The sequence below is a fragment of the Ylistrum balloti genome, unplaced genomic scaffold (genome assembly GCF_031769215.1).
Source record: "Ylistrum balloti isolate Yb309-2 unplaced genomic scaffold, AGI_CSIRO_Ybal_v1 Utg370208, whole genome shotgun sequence".
In the NCBI taxonomy this organism is placed as follows: Eukaryota; Metazoa; Mollusca; class Bivalvia; order Pectinida; family Pectinidae; genus Ylistrum; species Ylistrum balloti.
The window spans coordinates 1115479-1130965 of NW_026782179.1; positions in this window are offsets into that span (position 1 = coordinate 1115479).

The following is a 15487-nucleotide window of genomic DNA, read 5'->3' on the forward strand; positions in this document are numbered from 1 at the left end:
CATTTGTAGTTTGTGCACATTTGTAGTTTGTGGTGACATATACAAGGGCACATTTGTAGTTTGTGATGACGTATAGAAGGGGCCATTTTTAATTCGTGGTGACATAGAGAAGGGGCCATTTGTAGTCCGTGGTGACATATAGAAGGGGACATTTCTGTAATTGGTTTGCCAGGTAAAACGACATATTCTTTGTAGTATAACTGAAAAGGACATGTGTTGTTTATTGTGATAAAATGAAGAAAATTTTGTTGCTATATCTTATGCGAAAGAAGTGGAGGATTTATTTGCGTACTTTGTTTACACATAATGGTAACGTTATAATGGGGACATAATTGATAGCACTTGAAACCAGACTACCTGTATTGTATATGCGTGACTGCAAGGCTTTTTGCCACGTGCCATGCATGTTTCATCGTAATAGATTCTATAGGAGGTGTGTAACGGTAACTCGCCTTTGTGTACTGAAGTGATGAACTGTTACAAATTAATGAAAAACAGACGTGTGTACAACAGTGGAATTCAAATGGTCGAACATAACCGATTGTTTGCCATTCTTTTCGTTAATATCCTTAAGTAACACGCTTACATGCTATGACATTGGCTGTGGAGTATAAAATGATCATTTCATGAAAATGACGTCACAATTTCGAAGATATCACGAATGAGTGGCTTTGTTTAATAGCATTTATAAATGGAAATTATCAAATTAACATTTAAAAAGTAGGATTAGGACCGAAAAGCTCGGAACAAATTGCTCGGAAATAAGTAGTGTATACATCTGGAATTGACATTAATGGCGATAAGCTATGATTGCATCGTACAAGACAGTTATCTTTGGGTCTATATTTACTATACTTAATGTACCGTGCAAGTAGTATGTTAATTGCCCGGATAAGCTTTTCCTAGTGTTAAACTACAAATAGGGGATTACTGCTGATATAGGAGATAGAATCCCTGCCGATACGTCATCACCAATATATTGTACCTGTCAACACCTCAGGTGCGACAAATAAGACAAAGACTATCTCAATTTTTCTCCATCATACCATTTCAACACTACCCCGAGTTCCTCTCCGATTTACTCATCCGTGTCGAAGAAGTCTGTCATCCTATTGTTCTTCTTCGCTATAATACGTCTGTATTTCAACTTACAGGTCTGAATAAAAAAATAAGTAAATACCGCATTACTTAGTGTCTGGTATGTGTCACTTTGCCCTTTCAACTTCGTGCTTCTTAAACAGTTTTAGCATCTTTTTGTGTATTAAAGTATACCAGATTACGAAAGGAAGAACAATGTATTGAAATTCAACATCAATCATTCAACGTTACGCTTCTGACCTTTCAATTATATATCTTTTTAAAGATTTAGGCAATGACAATGATATTGAAACCGAATAAATGAAGAATAAAAACGAATTTCAAAAGACATTTTCACTAAATATTATATTTGTTGTTTAGGTAATTAATTAGTCATATCACAAGGTTAGGAAGTTAGCTGCCTGTCAATATCTCACGAGATGAATTATTTCTTTGTTTTGGGTAATTCATTATATCTATTTCATCAATTATATCACAAATATAACCTTATCGTATCTCTTTGATGCCATGATGAAGTAATAATGTCATATTGGTGATGATGGTGACGAATGGAATGACATATTGATGTGTATCGTGATAATGATGAAATACTGATGTCATGATGATGATGATGATGATGATGATGATGATGATGATGATAATGATGATGATGATGATGATGTGTTATCCTTAATGTTTATGTGTGTGATATAGGATATTTACAAAAAAAATGAAAAAAAATACAAAGAATATTGTATTATGGACAAAACATGTTTTCGAAATTAATTGTTAGGTAGTGAAAACATGAACGGTATATGTCTTTTTAATAAATGATATCATCTTAGGCTCACTTAATGTAGAAAAAAATCATTTTGGATAACTCTTTTTGTATCACACGTTTGTTTACACAGTCGTTCTGTGAATCCCACTCTCTGCCTTTATAGAAGTCAATGCATTACAATGGCGGTTATTGGGTTTGAGTGGGACATTGAAAGGCGCTGCCCTCCGTCACATACAGGTAAGGGCAGGTGTAAAGATTGCAGATTACACTAAATAAAGAGAAATCTCACTTCCTTTTAATACTTACTAAATCGGGTTTTATGATAAAAAGAATTTAGGGACAGCGAGTGGTTTGTATGCCAACAGTTGGTGATCGGACAGGTGACTGACGAAGGCTTTTGAGGGCTGACGAAACGGTACACTTGGAAGTGATCGTTAGATTGACGATACAAACATGACCAGATAATTTATTCCAACACCACGAAGAGTCATTTTTGAGTTAGAACCAGGCAACTCCAATTAACTTCGAATTGTGGAATGATGTAAATAACAAATTAACCACATTCTAAGCAAATTTATGCGACTGGAAATCTACAGAATTGAAAGGAAATATTTTTTAATGTTCAATTAAGTTTTAGCTTAATTAACATCTCATGTGAGATTTAATATTAATTTAAACAAAACCGCTTTATATTGACTCCATGTTATCATGTACACATGTCTGTATATGAGAGTCTGTTTTGACAGTTTATGTCCTTAATCAGTGATAAAGTGATTTTCGACCTTTGTTTTCGTATGAACTCGAAAGGAATTTTGTGAGGCGATCATTTTTTTTAAGCTAAGTATTGTAAAATTTCTACTTGTAAATTGATAATTGATTAATCGATAGATATATTGTGGCTTTTGTGAGGCGATTACATCAGCTGGAAAGTTGTGACAGCATGACGGTATCATTTCACAAAAACAATTCCCAAAGCGACCGGATGTTTGTTTTTCAAGTTCAGATATCTATGTACATCTTGTATTATTTGATCATCTTATCCGGAAAGTTAATTCCTCTATCCTCCCAAGTATTTGTTTTATCCAACCTTCCCATCTATTTATTTTCATCCTCGGGTAGAATATAATCAATCCTTCCCCCCCCCCCCCCACACACACATATTTATTGCCTTTTTCCTCGTCCGGAATGTTTAATTGCCTTTCTTCCCACATGTTTAATTGCCTTCCTCAGACATGTTTATTTGCCTTTTCCTCCGTATGTGAATTGTCTTCCTCCCGCATGTTTAATTGCCTTTCTACCCACATGTTTAATTGCCTTTCTACCCACATGTTTAATTGCCTTTTCCCCCAACATGTTTAATTGCCTTTCTCCCAACATGTTTAATTGCCTTTTTCCCAACATGTTTAATTGCCTTTCTCCCAACATGTTTAATTGCCTTTTTCCCAACATGTTTAATTGCTTTTCTCCCAACATGTTTAATTGCCTTTTTCCAAACATGTTTAATTGCCTTTCTCTCAACATGTTTAATTGCCTTTTCCCCAACATGTTTAATTGCCTTTCTCCCAACATGTTTAATTGTCTTCCTCCCGCATGTTTAACTGCCTTTCTACCCACATGTTTAATTGCCTTTCTACCCACATGTTTAATTGCCTTTTTCCCAACATGTTTAATTGCCTTTCCCCCAACATGTTTAACTGCTTTTCTCCCAACATGTTTAATTGCCTTTTTCCCAACATGTTTAATTGCCTTTCTCCCAACATGTTTAATTGCCTTTTTCCCAACATGTTTAATTGCCTTTCTCCCAACATGTTTAATTGCCTTTTTCCCAACATGTTTAATTGCTTTTCTCCCAACATGTTTAATTGCCTTTTTCCAAACATGTTTAATTGCCTTTTCTCCAACATGTTTAATTGCCTTTCTCTCAACATGTTTAATTGCCTTTTCCCCAACATGTTTAATTGCCTTTCTCCCAACATGTTTAATTGCTTTTCTCCCAACATGTTTAATTGCCTTTCTCCCAACATGTTTAATTGCCTTTCTACCCACATGTTTAATTGCCTTTTCCCCAACATGTTTAATTGCCTTTCTCCCAACATGTTTAATTGCCTTTTTCCCAACATGTTTAATTGCCTTTCTCCCAACATGTTTAATTGCCTTTTTCCCAACATGTTTAATTGCTTTTCTCCCAACATGTTTAATTGCCTTTTTCCAAACATGTTTAATTGCCTTTTCCCCAACATGTTTAATTGCCTTTCTCCCAACATGTTTAATTGCCTTTCTCCCAACATGTTTAATTGCCTTTTTCCCAATATGTTTAATTGCTTTTCTCCCAACGTGTTTAATTGCCTTTCTCCCAACATGTTTAATTGCTTTTCTCCCAACATGTTTAATTGCCCTTTTCCAAACATGTTTAATTGCCTTTCTCCCCACATGTTTAATTGCCTTTTTCCCAACATGTTTAATTGCCTTTTCCCCAACATGTTTAATTGCCTTTTTCCCAACATGTTTAATTGCCTTTCTCCCAACATGTTTAATTGCCTTTCTCCCAACATGTTTAATTGCCTTTTCCCCAACATGTTTAATTGCCTTTCTCCCAACATGTTTAATTGCCTTTTTCCCAACATGTTTAATTGCCTTTCTCCCAACATGTTTAATTGCCTTTTTCCCAACATGTTTAATTGCTTTTCTCCCAACATGTTTAATTGCCTTTTTCCAAACATGTTTAATTGCCTTTTCCCCAACATGTTTAATTGCCTTTCTACCCACATGTTTAATTGCCTTTTCCCCAACATGTTTAATTGCCTTTCTCCCAACATGTTTAATTGCCTCTTTCCCAACATGTTTAATTGCCCTTTTCCCAACCAGTTTAATTGCCTTTTTCCCCAACATGTTTAATTGCCATGTTTAATTGCCCTTTCCCAACATGTTTAATTGCCTTTTCCCCAACATGTTTAATTGCCTTTCTCCCAACATGTTTAATTGCCCTTTTCCAAACATGTTTAATTGCCTTTCTCCCAACATGTTTAATTGCTTTTTTCCCAACATGTTTAATTGCCCTTTTCCAAACATGTTTAATTGCTTTTCTCCCAACATGTTTAATTGCCTTTTCCCCAACATGTTTAATTGCCTTTCTTCCAACAAGTTTAATTGCCTTTTCCCCAACATGTTTAATTGCCTTTCCCCCAACATGTTTAATTGCCTCTTTCCCAACATGTTTAATTGCTTTTCTCCCAACGTGTTTAATTGCCTTTTTCCAAACATGTTTAATTGCCTTTTCCCCAACAAACATGTTTAATTGCAACATGTTTTTGCCTTTTTCCCAACATGTTTAATTGCCTTTCTCCCAACATGTTTAATTGCCTTTTTCCCAACATGTTTAATTGCTTTTCTCCCAACATGTTTAATTGCCTTTTTCCAAACATGTTTAATTGCCTTTTCCCCAACATGTTTAATTGCCTTTCTCCCAACATGTTTAATTGCCCTTTTCCAAACATGTTTAATTGCCTTTCTCCCAACATGTTTAATTGCCCTTTTCCAAACATGTTTAATTGCCTTTCTCCCCACATGTTTAATTGCCTCTTTCCCAACATGTTTAATTGCTTTTCTCCCAACATGTTTAATTGCCTTTTTCCAAACATGTTTAATTGCCTTTCTCCCAACGTGTTTAATTGCTGCCTTTCTCCCAACATGTTTTTCCTTTTGCCCCCAACATGTTTAATTGCCCTTTTCCCCACATGTTTAATTGCCCTTTTCCAAACATGTTTAATTGCCTTTCTCCCAACATGTTTAATTGCCTTTTTCCCAACATGTTTAATTGCTTTTCTCCCAACATGTTTAATTGCCTCTTTCCCAACATGTTTAATTGCTTTTCTCCCAACGTGTTTAATTGCCTTTTTCCAAACATGTTTAATTGCCTTTTCCCCAACATGTTTAATTGCCTTTCTCCCCACATGTTTAATTGCCCTTTTCCCAACATGTTTAATTGCCCTTTTCCAAACATGTTTAATTGCCTTTCTCCCAACATGTTTAATTGCCTTTTTCCCAACATGTTTAATTGCACTTTTCCAAACGTGTTTAATTACCTTTTACCCAACAGGTAAACTTGCCTTCCTCAGGCATGTTTATTTGCCTTTTCCTTCGCATGTGAATTGTCTTCATCCCGCATGTTTAATTGCCCTTCTCCCAATATGTTTAATTACCCTTTCCCCAACATGTTTAATTGCCTTTCTCCCAACGTGTTTAATTGCCTTTTTCCCTACATGTTTAATTGCTTTTCTCCAAACATGTTTAATTGCCCTTTTCCAAACATGTTTAATTGCCTTTCTACCCACATGTTTAATTGCCCTTTTCCCCACATGTTTAATTGCCCTTTTCCCAACATGTTTAATTTCCTTTCTCCCATCATGTTTAATTGCCCTTTTCCCAACATGTTTAATTGCCCTTTTCCCAACATGTTTAATTGCCTTCCTCCCCACATGTTTAATTGCCTTTCTCCCCACATGTTTAATTGCCCTTTTCCCAACATGTTTAATTGCCTTTTTCCCAACATGTTTAATTGCCTTTCTCCCCACATGTTTAATAACCTTTCTCCCCATAGGTTATTCATTCATATTCCCGGGTAATTCATTCTCCTTTTCGAGGTATTTATCTATTATTCTGTACACAAATTCTCCATCCTCAACAAGTAGTTTGTTTATTTATTCCCCACACGGGGTGTTTATCTATTCATCCTGTACAGATATTCTCCATCATCCACAGGTAGTTTATTCATTTTCTACTGTAACGTCACAGCAGAAGCCGCGTACCAAATAAAAAATGCATTTTGTTATGAAACTAGATAACTAGACACAGTAAATCCGGTTTGAGAAGTCAGCCAAGTATATCACAACTTCATCCATATACGTAAGTGTATATTAACTACATTAAAGATGGAAGTGCTTTGTAATACGATAGTTTACAGTTATGTATTTTAATGTCTTCCTTATCGCGTTGTAGAATAAATAGATACATCAAAATGCAGACTGCACAACGACAACCTTTAGAATCTTATCTGTCAGAAAAAAAATGTCGCGCGAAGTAAGCGTGCCAACTTATAACTAAAGAGAGAACAAAAAACACGCAGGTAGAAGAAAGTGAGAGATTTAACCACACTTGATGTCGGTAGATGAAAGTGAAAGATTGAACCACACTTGATGTCGGTAGATGAAAGTGAGAGACTGAACCAAACTTGACTTCGGTAGATGAAAGTGAGAGACTGAACCACACTTGATGTCGGTAGATGAAAGTGAGAGATTGAACCACATTTGACGTCGGTAGAAGAAAGGGAAAGTTTGAACCACATTTGACGTCATCGGTAGAAGAAAAGGAGAGGCTGAACCACACTTGACGTCGGTAGAAGAAAAGAAGAGATTGAACCATACTTGACGTCGGTAGAAGAAAAGGAGAGATTACACCACACTTGACGCCGGTAGATGAAAGTGAGAGATTGAACCACATTTGACGTCGGTAGAAGAAAGGGAAAGATTGAACCACATTTGACGTCATCGGTAGAAGAAAAGGAGAGGCTGAACCACACTTGACGTCGATAGAAGAAAAGAAGAGATTGAACCACACCTGACATCGGTAGAAGAAAAGAAGAGACTGAAACTCACTTGACGTCGGTAGAAGAAAGGGAGGGATTAAACCACACTTGACGTCGGTAGAAGAAAAGGAGAGATTACACCACACTTGACGTCGGTAGAAGAAAGGGAAAGACTGAACCTCACTTGACGTCGGTAGAAGAAAGGGAGAGATTGAACCACACTTGACGTCAGTAGAAGATTGATCCACACTTGACGTCATTAGAAGAAAAGGTGAGATTGAACCACACTTGACGTCGGTAAAAGAAAAGGATAGATTGAACCACACTTGACATCGGTAGAAGAAAAGGAGAGACTGAACCTCACTTGACGTCAGTAGAAGATTGAACCACACTTGACGTCGGTAGAAGAAAAGGATAGATTGAACCACACTTGACGTCAGTAGAAGAAAAGGTGAGATTGAACCACACTTGACGTCATTAGAAGAAAAGGTGAGATTGAACCACACTTGACGTCGGTAAAAGAAAAGGATAGATTGAACCACACTTGACGTCAGTAGAAGAAAAGGTGAGATTGAACCACACTTGACGTCGGTAGAAGAAAGGGAGAGATTGAACCAAACTTGACGTCGGTAGAAGAAAAGGATAGATTGAACCACACTTGACGTCAGTAGAAGATTGAACCACACTTGACGTCAGTAGAAGAAAAGGTGAGATTGAACCACACTTGACGTCGGTAGAAGAAAGGGAGAGATTGAACCACACTTGACGTCGGTAGAAGAAAGGGAGAGATTGAACCACACCTGACATCGGTAGAAGAAAAGGAGAGACTGAACCTCACTTGACGTCAGTAGAAGATTGAACCACACTTGACGTCGGTAGAAGAAAAGGAGAGATTGAACCACACTTGACATCGGTAGAAAAAAAGGAGTGACTGAAACTCACTTGATGTCGGTAGAAGAAAAGGTGATATTGAACCACACTTGATGTCAGTAGAAGAAAGGGAGAGATTGAACAACACTTGACGTCGGTAGAAGAAAGGGAGAGATTGAACCACACTTGACGTCAGTAGAAGATTGAACCACACCTGACATCGGTAGAAGAAAAGGAGAGACTGAACCTCACTTGACGTCAGTAGAAGATTGAACCACACTTGACGTCGGTAGAAGAAAAGGAGAGATTGAACCACACTTGACGTCGGTAGAAGAAAAGGAGTGACTGAAACTCACTTGATGTCGGTAGAAGAAAAGGTGATATTGAACCACACTTGACGTCAGTAGAAGAAAGGGAGAGATTGAACAACACTTGATGTCGGTAGAAGAAAAGGAGAGATTGAAGCACACTTGATGTCGGTAGAAGAAAGGGAGAGATTGAACCACACTTGATGTCGGTAGAAGAAAGGGAGAGATTGAACCACTCTTGACGTTGGTAGAAGAAAGGGAGAGATTGAACCACACTTGATGTCGGTAGAAGAAAGGGAGAGATTGAACCACACTTGATGTCGGTAGAAGAAAGGGAGAGATTGAACCACTCTTGACGTTGGTAGAAGAAAGGGAGAGATTGAACCACTCTTGACGTCGGTAGAAGAAAGGGAGAGATTGAACCATACTTGATGTCGGTAGAAGAAAGGGAGAGATTGAACCACTCTTGACGTTGGTAGAAGAAAGGGAGAGACTGAACCACTCTTGACGTTGGTAGAAGAAACAATACACCTCTGTAAACGGCTCACGGACTACCAATAGTTGACCTCGCGGTCAGGGTCAAAGTTTGACGTCGCGCAAAACAATGGCGGCATCCCTGACAACACCAACGAAGGGCACGATTTAGTTAGTTAGATAGTTGAAAAGTGAAAGTACAAAATGTAAACATGAGGGTTGGTGGCTGTTTACTCAAATTTAAATTTCTGCGATATAATCCATAGCGTTTATAACCATATAAAGTGATGAAAATTTATTTTCAAAATAATGATAAAACAAAAAAAAAAAAAAAAAACAGAAAAAGATGAAATGCTTTATTTTTGGAAACAAATACAATCTTCAAGAATTTGGAAATGGTGTGAGCCGTTTACAATGCACTCATGGAGAGAAAAGAAGAAGACGTCGGGTCATACTTGACGTCGGTAAAGGAAGGGAAGAGGTTAAACCACACTTGATACCGGTAAGGGGGGAAGAGGTCGGACGTCGGTGGAGGGAGGGATGGTGTTTAACCAAACTTGATGATGGTAAAAGGAGGGAAGATGTTTGAACACACTTGATGATGGTAGAAGGAGGGACGATGTTTGACTACACTTGATGTCAGTAGACGAAGGGAGGTATAAGGAACAAACCTGATGTCAGTAGACGAAGGGAGGTGTAAAGACCACCAATGATGTCAGTACACAAAGGGAGGTGTAAAGACCACACTTGATGTCAGTAGAAGAAGGGAGGTGTACCGACCACACTTGATGTCAGTAGACGAGGGGAGGTATAAGGAACAAACCTGATGTCAGTAGACGAAGGGAGGTATAAAGACCACACATGATGTCAGTAGACAAAGGGAGGTGTAAAGACCACACTTGATGTCAGTAGAAGAAGGGAGGTGTACCGACCACACTTGATGTCAATAGACGAAGGGAGGTATAAGGAACAAACCTGATGTCAGTAAACGAAGGGAGGTGTAAAGACCACACATGATGTCAGTAGACAAAGGGAGGTGTAAAGACCACACTTGATGTCAGTAAAAGAAGGGAGGTGTACCGACCACACTTGATGTCAATAGACGAGGGGAGGTATAAGGAACAAACCTGATGTCAGTAGACGAAGGGAGGTGTAAAGACCACACATGATGTCAGTAGAAGAAGGGAGGTGTACCGACCACACTTGATGTCAATAGACGAAGGGAGGTATAAGGAACAAACCTGATGTCAGTAGACGAAGGGAGGTGTAAAGACCACACATGATGTCAGTAGACAAAGGGAGGTGTACAGACCACACTTGATGTCAGTAGAAGAAGGGAGGTGTACAGACCACACTTGATGTCAGTAGAAGAAGGGAGGTGTACAGACCACACTTGATGTCAGTAGACGTATAAAGAGAATTAACCACACTTTACGGCAAAAGAATTGAGAAAGACTCATATCAATGAAGGAGAGGGAGGGATATTGCATTAAAAAGAATGTCACATCGGTACAAAACCGTTAAACTCAACACCTGTATCATCGTTCATTGGGTCCGTAATTTTTTTTGCATTTCACAAACATTAAAAACTAATTAAACCGAAAAAAATCGCCAGTTAAATAGTCATTTTTATCTAAAGATAGGTGATACAACAGTAAGTAAGTATGGCATCATGGGGACTGCATTCTTCGTTGATCTCATAATTATATCACATACACTTCAACATCTCACGCCATTTGTTTACATCAAGGGGCGTAAGACGTTACAAGGAAATTGATACATTTTATAATGGAGCTCAACTTAAGATTAGAAAGGCACGCGAAAAAGGATGCAAAACTATTGTGTCCCCTGGTACACAGACGCTGGGCACCTGCAGCGAGAAATTGAAACCTATGTATGAAGGGGTCGTGACAGTCAGTAAATTTGGATAGTAAAAATACCTCGTGTGTTAATGTTATATCAAATTTCTGTTTACAGTAATTATCTAATGCATAATGTTGTATGCAGTTTGTAAAAAAAAATATATCGTCACGAAAATAGCACTGGCATTGTTTTTAATGAGCATTATTTTCTAAAGTAACATTTATTAAGCTAGATATTTTTTTTTAGTGAGTTAGCGATCTTGTACACACTCTACATATAAAATACCGACCACTTTTCAACAAGTCCTAGAAGAGATTAAGGATAATGTATGTACTATACATTGACGTGTGTGAAGAAACTGGCTTCGTTCGAGAGATCAAAGACCTTTAATTATAGTACAGAGTATCTGGATAATTAAGGGGTGTGATGCCTAGCATTATAATTAACTTGCACCTTGCAAATCATACGGAATTTATTTCAATGCATTCAAGTATGTTGAATAGCTCTATAACTATCCTCCCTTGTCACTTAATCACAGAAATATCACAAATCTTCTCCGATTCGTGTGGATTTGTCAATTTTCCAGAGCAATGTTACATACGCTATCATAAAATAACTCCCTTATCAAATTACACGAGTGAATCGTAAATTAGGTTAAGTGGCTAGTAATTGGGCAATGAAAACTCTCGCTGGCTTGTAATTTGACTGTGAAAAATCTCACTGGTTTGTAATTGAGCAGTGAAAAATCTCACTGGCTTGTAATAGGGTAGTGAAAAATCTCGTTGGCTTGTAATTGTATAGTGAAAAATCTCGTTGGCTTGTAAAGGGGTAGTGAAAAAAATCTCGCAGTCATGTGATTAAGCAGCGAAAATCTCGCTCACTTGTATTTTTGGCAGTTAAAAAATCTAGTTGGTTTGTAATTGGGTAATGAAAATTCTCGCTGGCCTGTGATTAGGCAGTGAACAATCTCCTTGGCCTAAATTGGGCAGAGGAAAATCTTGCTGACTTGTTATTTGGTCAATAACTTGATCGGTTAAGAATGCAACGTAACAAAAACGCGTCATATATTAACATTATTTCGATGTTTTTTGATATCATGAGAAAATGAAAAAAATAATCTTTTATCAAATGCTACTTATCCACATTAAACGCATGTTTTTTAAGCATCGCCTTTTTCGTTACGAAAAAAGAGCCTTCTATTCCCATAATTAGGTAACATGTACTGAGAAAAACGATGAAAATGGCCTATATTTTCATTTTTCAGCCTCATCAATTAGAAAAAAGACCCAGCACTTCAGATTTGACTCCACGGCAAAGCGTCTTTTCAAACTTTTTAAATGGCGTCTTTTCGCATTTTTGTGATAGCAAAATATGTAATGAGAAGATAGTAAACAATTATTGGTTTTACATGGCAAAACAGCTCTGTTTAAGGTTATTAAACTTGTCGAAAAATGAAGTGGACAACTATATCTGCCACTGTGAAAATACATCTGGAACATTGCTTCATAGTTAAGATACAGACGTTTTATACCCCAAACAATTAACACAGTTTGTTATGTTGTTGTTTATCAATTCAAGACAAAGCAAATAGTCGAACATTATTTTAATGGTGGAGGTCGTCCACGAAGCGCTTGCCCTTCGGAAACAACTGGTCTTATTTTCATTGTATATGGTTCTCAATTGTCGCCATGTAAATTCCTATTTTTATGACATTACTCTTCCTGTTGTTTTTGGATTTCAGGGTTTTCTTTACATGTTGGGTATTTTTGTGGGTCTCACCAGATCAGCCAGCTATTTGACCTCATCATGACCTGCCGAAATATGTTAGCTTCACAGGATATTTCACAGTTTTGGCTTTTTATCAGCATTAACAATTTCATCATGATAGAATAAGTAAAATGTGTTTAGATATATCAACTAAACAGAAAAAAACTGTATATCATAACGTTGATTTTAAGTCCTTTTTACTCGCTGACCACTAAGAGACCTTTCATCCTTTATTCAGAGACAATAACCTCATATTTGATCACTGCAGGTTGGCGACACTGCTTATAATCCTCACTATACATAGACACGTACAATATGCCTTAATTCTTAATACGCTACGTCTAACACCTCGGTAGGATACCACGCTTCAATGAACACGGACACTTGATCCTGCACAATGCCGAAATATAATATGCTAACTTGATATTTGCACGTTAACTTGTAATATTGCCTCTGCACCTGTGTCTACGGAGATGAGAGGCTATTGATACGGAATGCGATGGAGGTTTAGGCCGGTGAAAGACCCGGAGTTAGTGAATGGATCTAGTATTAATCACATCGGGACATGCATGTCCTCTTGTTTTAACTAAGCATCTGCTTCTGGTAATATTTCTTAATGACAATGTTTGTCATATAAATATCATATACATGCCGATTTAATCAAATATCTTTTTACATGGGATCTAATGTTTAACTTATCCTTTCCTTAAAAAAATACATCCTAATTAACATAAACTTTATTTGTTTTACAACAATTGCGAAACAAGTTATTTTAAACTTATACTAATCATCTAATGTTTAACTTATCCTTTCCTTAAAAAAATACATCCTAATTAGTGTTGATTACAACTGTCATGACCTTAAGTCATACACGCGTAAAATACACGGTATATCAGACTGACAGACAGAAAAGACAGACAGAATGACAGACAGACAGGTATGTTATGAACTTTTAACGGTTAGTCACTTCTTTTCAAGAACACGCCCAGTAAATAGTTACTGAATATTTCAGTTTCATCTAACATTTGAAAATTGATGAGTTAGATATGAGATTGAAGTAATCCCCCCACCATTCCATTTTAAATAGCATGGTTGATACAACAAAGACAAAGGCAGAATATGAACAATTGCTATATTTTATACGAAGTCTGTAGGTGAGAGGCTAATGTAGAGGATTTTGCAGTCAACTCGATATCCATTTTTTTTTTTGCAAATGTACATCATCATTGGATGTTACCTTCAGAATATCTTGAAATGAAACTTAAGTTTTTGTCAAGATCTTCGTGGCCTGCTCTTAATAAACCCGAGTTCCCTGATAAATGCAGGGAACTGATATGAAATTACAAATACATTAAACAACAGAGGATTACCTTATATTGCTATGGGTATACCAATATCGTTTGATGGAAGGTTTAACAGAATTCAGGCTTTCAGTCAGTGTGATAGTGTACAGAGTAGAGAAATTATGCCACGAGTGTTCAATATCCCGTTCACAAGCAAATAATATCAGAATAAATAAAAAATAATTCTGACTTAATATAGCAGAATTCAAGTTTTATGTGCACAGGTTAACACAAATCTTACAAGTGTTATTCAGGTCATTAAAAATACACAAGGCAATTGTTATTCAGACGTTTTACACAGGTTAACACTATCTTACAAGTGTTATTCAGACGTTTTATACAGGTTAACACTATCTTGCAATTGTTATTCAGACGTTTTATACAGGTTAAAACAATTGTTATTCAGACGTTTTACACAGTGTGTATATTTACAATTGTTATTCAGACGTTTTAACATAACACTATCTTACAATTGTTATTCAGACGTTTTATACAGGTTAACACTATCTTACAATTGTTATTCAGACGTTTTACACAGGTTAACACTATCTTACAATTGTTATTCAGACGTTTTATACAGGTTAACACTATCTTACAATTGTTATTCAGACGTTTTACACAGGTTAACACTATCTTACAATTGTTATTCGCGTTTTAACTTCAACAATTGTTATTTTTACGTTTTACAAATACATTTCTTACAAGTGAAAAATAATGGTTTTACACAGGTTAACACTATCCACAATTGTTATTGCCAACTCGGATACAATATCATGGTAAGGGATTATACAGAATGCATCAAATTTCAATCAAGCTGGCGGTAATGAGAATTTTTTTTCAAAAAAAAATAGAAAAAAAAATCATGCAAATAAAAAAGGGCGCAATTTATGAAAAATATCGTAACAGGGGAAATATATTAACTTAGAAATTGGAAATATAAATGATTTTTTTTCATTTTTTTTTTACACAGCCATTATTTTTCCATCCCCGCAAATGTATTTGTAGAAATAAAAATATCTATTTTATTCACGCGCGTAATGACACAGGTTAACACTTTATATAACCTGTTCACTGGTATAGTGCTATCCAGGAACTCCTCTCCCAAAAAGTGTTATGACCGCCCTTGAAATGGCATGTTACTTCCGTCAAAGATAATTACATGGACGATAAAATCTCCGATTATTGAGATGTTATACACATGTACGTATTGTGTTATTCAGACGTTTTATAATGTTAACACTAAATAAAAGGTAAATATACACACTACCTACGGATACATATTGTTTTACAAGGAACTTATATAATACTTTTATTGAGCCAGTTTTAACAGGGTCGATTTTTTAAAATCTGGAGTTGCTTGCCTTGTGTATTTTTAATGACCGTGGACCTCGGATTTGTAACCGGCACATAAACTTACAAGTGT